Below are 10808 nucleotides of genomic sequence, written 5' to 3' on the forward strand. Positions count from 1 at the left end.
ATTTAGCATTGATTAGACCTCATCTACTAAATGTCCTAGTTCTACCGTATCTTTGGTTTTATTACTTCTGGAACAATGACAAAGACTATTTTGATTTTTTTGATTATTATGCAGGAGAGACTGCCGGAAATTCAATGCGTAATCTTAGGATTCAATGTGTATTCCTGCATAATTTAATTTTTCAATTAGTCAACCATTTCATTTTACCAAGTCCAATGTTAGCCAGATTAGTCAACATTTATATGTTTCGATACAACACCAATATGTTATTTGTAATAAGTAGTTTTGTTGGTTTTTTAATTGGTCATATTTTATTAATGAAATGGGTTGGATTGGTATTAGTCTGGATACAAAAAATTTTATTAATGAAATGGGTTGGAGTGGTATTAGCCTGGATACAAAAAAGGACTTTTCTTAGGTATTATATAGTTATTCGATCTAATAGGCATCTTATATTCGAACTTACAAAGTCTATTCCTCGAATCTTTACTCTTCTCTTTTTTATTACCTGTCTTTACTCTATAGGTAGAAAACCGTCACACATGCTGACTAAGAAACTGACAGGAATTCATCAAAGCCGAAGAAAAGGGCAGGAATTGGAGGAATTGAAGGAATTGGAGGAAAGGGAGGAAGAAACAAACATAGAAATAGAAACTATTTCCAAAGGGGGGGAGGAACAGGTATCCACCAAAGAAAATCTTTCTTATTACCCTTTTTCGAAAGAGACCGACTATAAAAATAGCCCAGTTTATGAAACTTCTTATCTGGATGGGAATCAGGAAAATTCGAAGTTAGAAATAATATCAGAAAAAAAAGAATATAAAAAATTATTATGGTTTGAAAAACCTCTTGTGACGCTTATTTTTGATTATAAACAACGGAATCGACCTTGGCGATATATAAAAAATAATCGGTTTGACAATGCTCTAAAAAATGAAATGTCACAATATTTTTTTTATACATGTCGAAGTGATGGAAAAGAAAAAATCTCTTTTACATATCCACCTAGTTTAGCAGCTTTTGGAGAAATGGTACAAAAACAAATAGATTTTTTCACACCAGAAGAATTGTTTTCTGACGAATCGTATACTGATTGGAGTTTTATCAATGAACTAAAAAGAATAAATTTAAGTAAGGAGTTTATAAAGAGAGTCGAATATTTAGATAAGGAATATTTATATAAGGAATCTTTTGATCTGGGCATACTTGAAAAAAGGACTCGATTTTCTAATTATGAAACTAATGAAGAAACTAATAATGAAACTAATAATGAAACTAATAATGAAACTAATAATGAAGAAACTACTACTGAAACTAATAATGAAACTAATAATGAAACTAATAATGAAACTAATAATGAAACTAATAATGAAACTAAAAGAAATAATGAAATTAAAAGAAATAATGAAACTAATAATGAAACTAATAATGAAACTAATAATGAAACTAAAAGAAATAATGAAACTAAAAGAAATAATGAAACTAAAAGAAATAATGAAACTAATAATGAAACTAATAATGAAACTAATAATGAAACTAAAATAAAATACTTGCCTAAAATATATGATCCTTTCTTGCAGGGACCCTACCGCGGAAGAATCAAAAAATTGTTTTCACCTTTAAGTGAAAAAACAAACACGGATCCGTTTTGGATAAATAAGATTCATGTTATACTTCTTGCTACTGATTATTACGAATTTGAACAGACAATAGATACACTCAAATCATTATCAACAGAAAAAGAACTTTCTTTATTGACAGAAACAGAAGATGAACAGACAATAGATACACTCAAATCATTATCAACAGAAAAAGAACTTTCTTTATTGACAGAAACAGAAGATGAACAGACAATAGATACACTCAAATCATTATCAACAGAAAAAGAACTTTCTTTATTGACAGAAACAGAAGATGAACAGACAATAGATACACTCAAATCATTATCAACAGAAAAAGAACTTTCTTTATTGACAGAAACAGAAGATGAACAGACAATAGATACACTCAAATCATTATCAACAGAAAAAGAACTTTCTTTATTGACAGAAACAGAAGATGAACAGACAATAGATACACTCAAATCATTATCAACAGAAAAAGAACTTTCTTTATTGACAGAAACAGAAGATGAACAGGGAAATATCGATTCCGAGGATCGAGTCAAAATTTTGAAATTTTTATGCAATATAGTTATAACTAATCCCGACAATCAAACAATTATAAAAAAATCTAATGGAATAAAAGAAATAAGTAATGGAATAAAAGAAATAAGTAAAGAAGTTCCTCGATGGTCATACAAACTACTCGACATTTTCGAACAACACCATAGAGGAGGCGAGGAACACATGATAACAGATTATGCAATTCGTTCAAGAATCTTCCGGTACGCAATAGTTTTTTCTAAGGAGGAGTTAAAGGATGATTTTTTTCTACCAAACGATATAGAAAACGACCTATCTTTGATGGAATATTCGCCAGAACCGAATTTTCGTCGAGACATAATAAAAGGTGCCGTGCGTGCCCAAAGACGTAAAATAATTAATGGGGAACTGTTTCAATCAAATGTGCATTCCCCACTTTTTTTTGACAGAGTAGACAGCCTCTTCTTCAGAGTGTTCAGATCTTTGTATTCTGATATTTCTTGGCTGATAAAACTAATATCTCGAAATTGGATATGGAAAAACAAAGAATCACAAATTTCTGATTATACAGAAAATGAGGAGGACATAAGAGAAGAAGACGAAGAGATAAGAGAAAGCATAGAAAAGATACAAGAAAGAGACAAAGAGGAAGAAAAAAGAAGAGAAAGCATAGAAGAGATACAAAAAGGAGACAAAAAAGAGAAAGAAAAAAGAAGACAAGAGTCAGAGGCAGATGACTTCCTGCTGGACGCAGCAGAATTTTGGGATATCGTCTTTTTTGGTCAAGGACCAAGGGGCATCATGTTAATAGCCCAATCGATTTTTAGAAAATATATTCTATTACCTTCATTGATAATAGCTAAAAACATTGTCCGTATATTATTATTTCAAATTCCTGAGTGGTCCACGGATTTCAAGGGTTGGAAGCGAGAAATACATGTTAAATGCACTTATAATGGTCTTCAATTCTCCACAAAAGACTTTCCAAAAAATTGGTTATCAGAAGGTATCCAGATCAAGATCCTATATCCTTTTCGCCTGAAACCTTGGCGCGGATCTAAACTGAAACCCTCTCATAAAGATCCAATGAAAAAAAAGCATAAAGATCCAATGAAAAAAAAGCATAAAGATCCAATGAAAAAAAAGAAAGTTAAAAAGAATGATTTTTGCTTTTTAACAGCTTGTGGACTGGAAAGTGACTTACCTTGCGGTCCTCCTCGAAGACGGCCTTCGTTTTTTCAGCCTATTTTTAACGAACTAGAAAAAAAAAGTGAAAAATGGAAAATTTTTAAAAAAGGAAAAAAATTGTTTCGAAAAGTCTCAGGAGAAACAAAAATTCCATTTGTAAAGGGAATAATAAAAAAACTTTCAAAAAGAAATCCAGTTTTGGAGTTGAGAGAAGAATTGGGCGAAACTAAAAAAGATTTGGGCGAAACTAAAAAAGATTCGATAATCAGTAATAAGATGATTGACGAATCATCCCTTCAAATTCAATCTATGGAGCGGACAAATTATTCATTAACAGAAAAAAAGATAAAAGATCTGACTGAGAGAACAAACACAATCAAAAATCAAATAGAAAAAATTATAAAAGACAAGAAATTAGAATCATCAAAAAAATTTTGGAAAATATTAAAAAGAAGAAATATTCGATTAATCCGTAAATTCTATTTATTTATAAAACTTTTTATTCAAAAGATATACATAGATATTTTTCTATATATCATTAAATATATCATTAATATTCCAAGACCCAATCCACAACTTTTTCTTGAATCAACAAAAAAAATGATTGATAAATTCATTTACAATAATGAAGCAAATCAAGAAAGAATTAATAAACCAAATAAAAATACAATTCATTTTATTTCAACTATAAAAAATATAAAAAACTCACTTTCGAATATTAGAAATCAAAATGCAAAAGCTTTTTGTGACTTATCCTCCCTCTCACAAGCATATGTATTTTACAAATTATCACAAACCCAAGTTATTAAATTCAAACCTATCCTTCAATATCACGGAACATCTCTTTTTCTTAAAAATGAAATAAAAGATTATTTTGAAGAACAAGGAATATCTCATTCCCAATTAAAACATCATTATGGGTTAAGACAAAAAATCTCTGGAATAAAGGAATGGAAAAACTGGTTAAGGAGTCATTATCAATACGATTATCAATACGATTTAGTTCAGAGTATATGGCTTAGATTAGTACCAGAACAATGGCGAAATAGAGTCAATCAACACTATATGGCTCAAAATAAAGATTTAACAAAATGGGATTCAGATGAAAAAGAAAGATTAATACATTACGAAAAAAAAAATGATTTTCAAGCGAATTCATTACTGAATCAAGAATATAAACTGAATCAAGAACAAAAACGGAATCAAGAACAAAAATATAAAAAAGATAATTTTAAAAAACACTATAGATATAATTTATTATCATATATATTTATTATATATCAAGATATGAGGGACTCATATACTTATGGATCACCATTACAAGTAAATAAGAGGGAAGAGATTCCTTATAATTACAACATGGATAAACGAAAATTTTTTGATATATTGGGGGATATTCCTATCCATAATTATCTAACGGGGAAAACGGGGAAAACGGGGAAATTTTCGCATAGAAAATTTTTTAATTGGAGAATTCTTAATTTTTGTCTTAGAAATAAGACCGATATTGAGTCCTGGGTCGATACCAGTACCAAGAGTAAGAAGACCAGTACCAAGAGTAAGAAAACCAGTACCAAGAGTAAGAAAAATATTAAGACTGTGATTAATAATTTTAATAATTATCAAATATCGAATCTGGAACTTTGGTTCTTCCCAGAATTTGTGCTACTATATAATGCATATAAGGTTGAACCATGGATCATACCAATAAAACTACTTCTTTTCAATTTTAATTTTAATGGAAAAAAAGAGGATCTTGTATCAGATGCAAAAAAAAAAAGAAAATTTAGATCCGTTCTCTCAAATCAAGAAAAAGATGTTGAAGAAGATTATGGTAAATCATCCAATCAAGAAAAAGGTAAATCATCCAATCAAGAAAAAGGTAAATCATACAATCAAGAAAAAGATGTTGAAGAAGATTATGGTAAATCATCCAATCAAGAAAAAGGTAAATCATCCAATCAAGAAAAAGGTAAATCATACAATCAAGAAAAAGATGTTGAAGAAGATTATGGTAAATCATACAATGAAGAAAAAGGTAAATCATACAATCAAGAAAAAGATGTTGAAGAAGATTATGGTAAATCATACAATGAAGAAAAAGGTAAATCATACAATCAAGAAAAAGATGTTGAAGAAGATTATGGTAAATCATCCAATCAAGAAAAAGGTAAATCATACAATCAAGAAAAAGATGTTGAAGAAGATTATGGTAAATCATCCAATCAAGAAAAAGGTAAATCATACAATCAAGAAAAAGGTAAATCATCCAATCAAGAAAAAGGTAAATCATCCAATCAAGAAAAAGGTAAATCAGATCAAGAAAAAGGTAAATCAGACAATCAAGAAAAAGATGTTGAAGAAGATTCTGGTAAATCAAAAAAACATAGAAAGGAAGACGAGAGCAAGAGAGAAGCTCGTTTATTCCTACAAAAGTATTTGTATTTTCAATTCGGATGGGATGCTGATTCTTTCGATGAAAAAATAATCAAAAATATCAAAGCATATTCTTTCATTCTTGGCCTGATAAATATGAATGAAACTTTTCTATACTCTGTTAGAAGAGGAGGAACGAATCTGGATATTTTGATGGATTCGGCGGATAAGTTACTTTTAACTTATCAATACCTACTCAAAAAAGGAGTATTGATTATCGAACCAATTCGCCGGTATGTAGAAATTGATGGACAATTTATTCTATATCAAACTATAAGTATTTCATTGGTTCATAAAAATAAACATGAAATTAATCAAAGACGCAAAAAAAAAAAAAGACGCAAAAAAAAAAACTATATTGAAAAAAATAATTTTGATGAATCCATTGCAAGACATCAAAAAATGACTGAAAATAAAGACAAAAATCATTATGATTTGTTTATTCCTGAAAATATTTTATCCCCTAACCACCGGAGAGAATTGCGAATTCGAATTTCTTTCAATTCAAGGGATAAAAATGGTATGCATAGAAATCCAGTATTTTTAAATAATGTAAAAAACTGTGGTCAAGTTTTGAATAAAAACAAACATCTTGATAGTGATAAAAAGAAACTAATTAAATTAAAGTTCTTTCTTTGGCCCAATTATCGATTAGAAGATTTAGCTTGTATGAATCGCTATTGGTTTAATAGTAATAATGGCAGTCGTTTCAGTATGGTAAGGATACATATGTATCCGCGTTTGAAAATTCGTCAATGGTACATTTTTCCATATATTATGATTGAAAACCGGATTGATTAATTTTATTTGAAAAAATTATAAAGTTCATAACGAACTTAAAATCATTGTGCATATTAAAATGAATGGTATTATTATTATTACTGATCAGTAAAATTCACATTCAAAAAAAGGGGGAGAGAAATTTTTGTTTTATGGTAAAAAATTCATTCATCTCAGTTATTTTTCAAGAAAAAAAAGAAGAAAACAAGGGGTCCGTTGAATTTCAAATAGTCAGTTTCACCAATAAGATACGAAGACTTACTTCACATTTGGAATTGCACAAAAAAGACTATTTATCTCAGAGAGGTCTACGTAAAATTCTAGGAAAACGTCAACGGCTTCTGTCTTATTTATCAAAGAAAAATAACATACGTTATAAAGAATTAATTAGTGAGTTGGATATTCGGGAATCAAAAAATCGTTAATTTGATTGAATTAGTCGATTTATTATATTTTTCATTTTGATGTACTTCTTTTCGTTTTCAACAATTCATGTAAGAATGAATCGAGGAAAAACTTATGAATCTATCAGCTACAGAAAAAGACCTTATGATAGTCAATATGGGACCTCACCACCCATCAATGCACGGTGTTCTTCGTCTCATCGTTACTCTAGATGGTGAAGATGTTGTTGACTGTGAACCAATATTAGGTTATTTACACAGAGGAATGGAAAAAATTGCGGAAAACCGAACAATTATACAATATTTGCCTTATGTAACACGTTGGGATTATTTAGCCACTATGTTCACGGAAGCAATAACCGTAAATGGACCAGAACAATTGGGCAATATTCAAGTCCCTAAAAGAGCCAGCTATATCAGAGTAATTATGTTGGAGTTGAGTCGTATAGCTTCTCATCTATTATGGCTTGGACCTTTTATGGCCGATATTGGTGCACAGACCCCCTTTTTCTATATTTTCAGAGAAAGAGAATTAGTATATGATCTATTCGAAGCTGCCACCGGTATGAGAATGATGCATAATTATTTTCGTATCGGAGGAGTAGCGGCCGATCTACCCTATGGCTGGATAGATAAATGTTTGGATTTCTGTGATTATTTTTTAACAGGAATTGTTGAATATCAAAAACTTATTACGCGAAATCCTATTTTTTTAGAACGAGTTGAAGGGGTAGGGGTTATTGGTGGAGAAGAAGCAATAAATTGGGGTCTATCCGGCCCAATGCTACGAGCCTCTGGAATCAAATGGGATCTTCGTAAAGTTGATCATTATGAGTGTTACGACGAATTTGATTGGGAAATCCAGTGGCAAAAAGAAGGAGATTCATTAGCTCGTTATTTAGTCCGAATCAGTGAAATGACGGAATCCATAAAAATAATTCAACAGGCCCTGGAAGGAATTCCGGGGGGTCCCTATGAGAATTTAGAAATCCGATGTTTTGATCGAGAAAGGGATCCAGAATGGAATGATTTTGAATATCGATTCATTAGTAAAAAACCTTCTCCTACATTTGAATTACCGAGACAAGAACTTTATGCGAGAATGGAAGCCCCAAAGGGAGAATTAGGAATTTTTCTGATAGGAGATCAAAGTGGTTTTCCTTGGAGATGGAAAATTCGCCCGCCGGGTTTTATCAATTTGCAAATTCTTCCTCAGTTAGTTAAAAGAATGAAATTGGCTGATATTATGACGATACTAGGTAGCATAGATATCATTATGGGAGAAGTTGATCGTTGAAATGATAATTTATACAACAGAAGTAGAAGATATCAATTCCTTTTACAGATTGGAATCCTTAAAAGAGGTCTATGGGATCATATGGATGTTTGTCCCTATTTTGACTCTTGTATTGGGAATCACAATAGGTGTACTAGTAATTGTATGGTTAGAAAGAGAAATATCTGCAGGAATACAACAACGTATTGGGCCTGAATACGCCGGCCCTTTGGGAATTCTTCAAGCTCTAGCAGATGGAACAAAACTGCTTTTCAAAGAGAATATTCTTCCATCTAGAGGAAATACTCGTTTATTCCGTATTGGACCGTCTATAGCAGTCATATCCATTTTACTAAGTTTTTCAGTAATTCCTTTTAGCTCTCGCCTTATTTTAGCCGATCTCAATATCGGTATTTTTTTATGGATTGCCATTTCAAGTATTGCTCCTGTTGGACTTCTTATGTCAGGATACGGATCAAATAATAAATATTCCTTTTTAGGTGGTCTGCGAGCTGCTGCTCAATCGATTAGTTATGAAATACCATTAACTCTATGTGTTTTATCAATATCTCTACGTGCGATTCGTTGAAATATAAACTTTTCTTTTCCCTATTCCTTTCGTTCTATAAAATAAGCTGAATGGATTGAATAGATATCTTCGTTATTTTATTATCCTTCAGGTTGATAAACTAAATTAGATAGTTATATATGAGTGAAAGAAAGCAGCTTATAAATTCGCAGTAAATTAAACAAAAAAAAATTTAATCTCATTTCCTATGTACAAGAGTTAAGTGGAAGAAAACATAAGTGGAAGAAGTCTTTACCCCAAGACGGGTTGATTAGTCAATCTAGCTTGAAGCGGGCTCAAAAGATCAACCGTATAGAGTTTTGGCTATCCTTTGTATAGATTCCCATACATGTATTGCCAAACCAAACGGGGGATTGAACAAAAAAATGAGTGGATGGTTAGGAACACCAAAATACACAAAGGATTAGTAATGGAGATTATGTAAATTATATAAAAAGGATATTTCTGGATAACATAAAAAGAATACTAATTGGGGCTTTAAATTAGTAGAAATGAGTAGGCAGTACTACCCACGATTCCGGTCCAGAGTATGCTCCTATCCACCGATTAAAGTAATGACTATCAGGAACGAAATAATCCTTTACTATTTTTTAGTTTAAGCCCCCATTCGTAATTTTCTCAGATCAGAAAGAAGAATAGGAACGAAAAAGAAAGAATAAAAAATAAATATTTTTTTTTTTTTTATTCTTTCTTTCATATATATAGAGAGATATAATCTGTGTCATGATTTATGAGCTAATGTAATATTTAATTTTTTTCGTAATCGAAAACAATGGGTTGAAATATCTATTGATATTTCTACAAGAAGTATTTTATTGAAGGCTTAAGTTATTACTCAACAAATAAAAATTGAAATTAGTAACGGGCGAGATCAATTCAGAAGCACTTTTTTTATTCTTCATAATATAGCAGACAGAATTCCATTGGTATAATTTTGGACCTTCCAATCCATTTTTTTCTCTATCTATTCTACAACCATACGAAGAGAAATAATACTGATTCGGTCCTTAAATTTATTTGTGACCCACGAGGAGCCGTATGAGTTGAAAACCTCATGTACGGTTTTGGACTAGCGATGGGAACAGTGATGTTATCATCGACTATAATTATCTAACAGCTCAAGTACAGTTGATATAGTTGAGGCGCAATCAAAATATGGGGTTTGGGGATGGAATTTGTGGCGTCAGCCAATAGGGTTTATCGTTTTTCTAATTTCTTCTCTAGCAGAATGTGAGAGATTACCTTTTGATTTACCAGAAGCCGAGGAAGAATTAGTAGCAGGGTATCAAACCGAATATTCGGGTATCAAATTTGGTTTATTTTATGTTGCTTCCTATCTAAATCTATTACTTTCTTCCTTATTTGTAACAGTTCTTTACTTGGGGGGTTGGAATATTTCCATTCCGTACGTATTCGTCCCTGAGCTATTTGAAATAAATAAAATGAATGGAATCTTTGGAACGACAATTGGTATCTTTATTACATTAGCTAAAACTTATTTGTTTTTGTTTATTTCTATCGCAACAAGATGGACTTTACCTAGGTTAAGAATGGACCAATTATTAAATCTTGGATGGAAATTTCTTTTACCCATTTCTCTCGGTAATCTATTATTAACAACTTCTTTCCAACTTCTTTCACTGTAAAGAAAAAAAGAATACGAGATTCATGACTTGGTTCAAACAAGAGAAAGAAACAAACATAAAATTATTCATAGATATTCACGATATGTTCCCTATGGTAACTGGGTTCATGAATTATGGCCACCAAACAGTCCGAGCAGCAAGGTACATTGGTCAAGGTTTCATGATTACCTTATCCCACGCAAATCGTTTACCTGTAACTATTCAATACCCTTATGAAAAATTAATCGCATCAGAGCGTTTCCGTGGGCGAATCCATTTTGAATTTGATAAATGCATTGCTTGTGAAGTATGTGTTCGTGTATGCCTATAGATCTGCCTGTTGTTGATTGGAAATTTGAAACGGAT

The sequence above is a fragment of the Durio zibethinus genome, unplaced genomic scaffold, assembly GCF_047325235.1.
Source record: "Durio zibethinus cultivar Kanyao isolate XHJ-2024 unplaced genomic scaffold, ASM4732523v1 HiC_scaffold_35, whole genome shotgun sequence".
Classification (NCBI taxonomy): domain Eukaryota; kingdom Viridiplantae; phylum Streptophyta; class Magnoliopsida; order Malvales; family Malvaceae; genus Durio; species Durio zibethinus.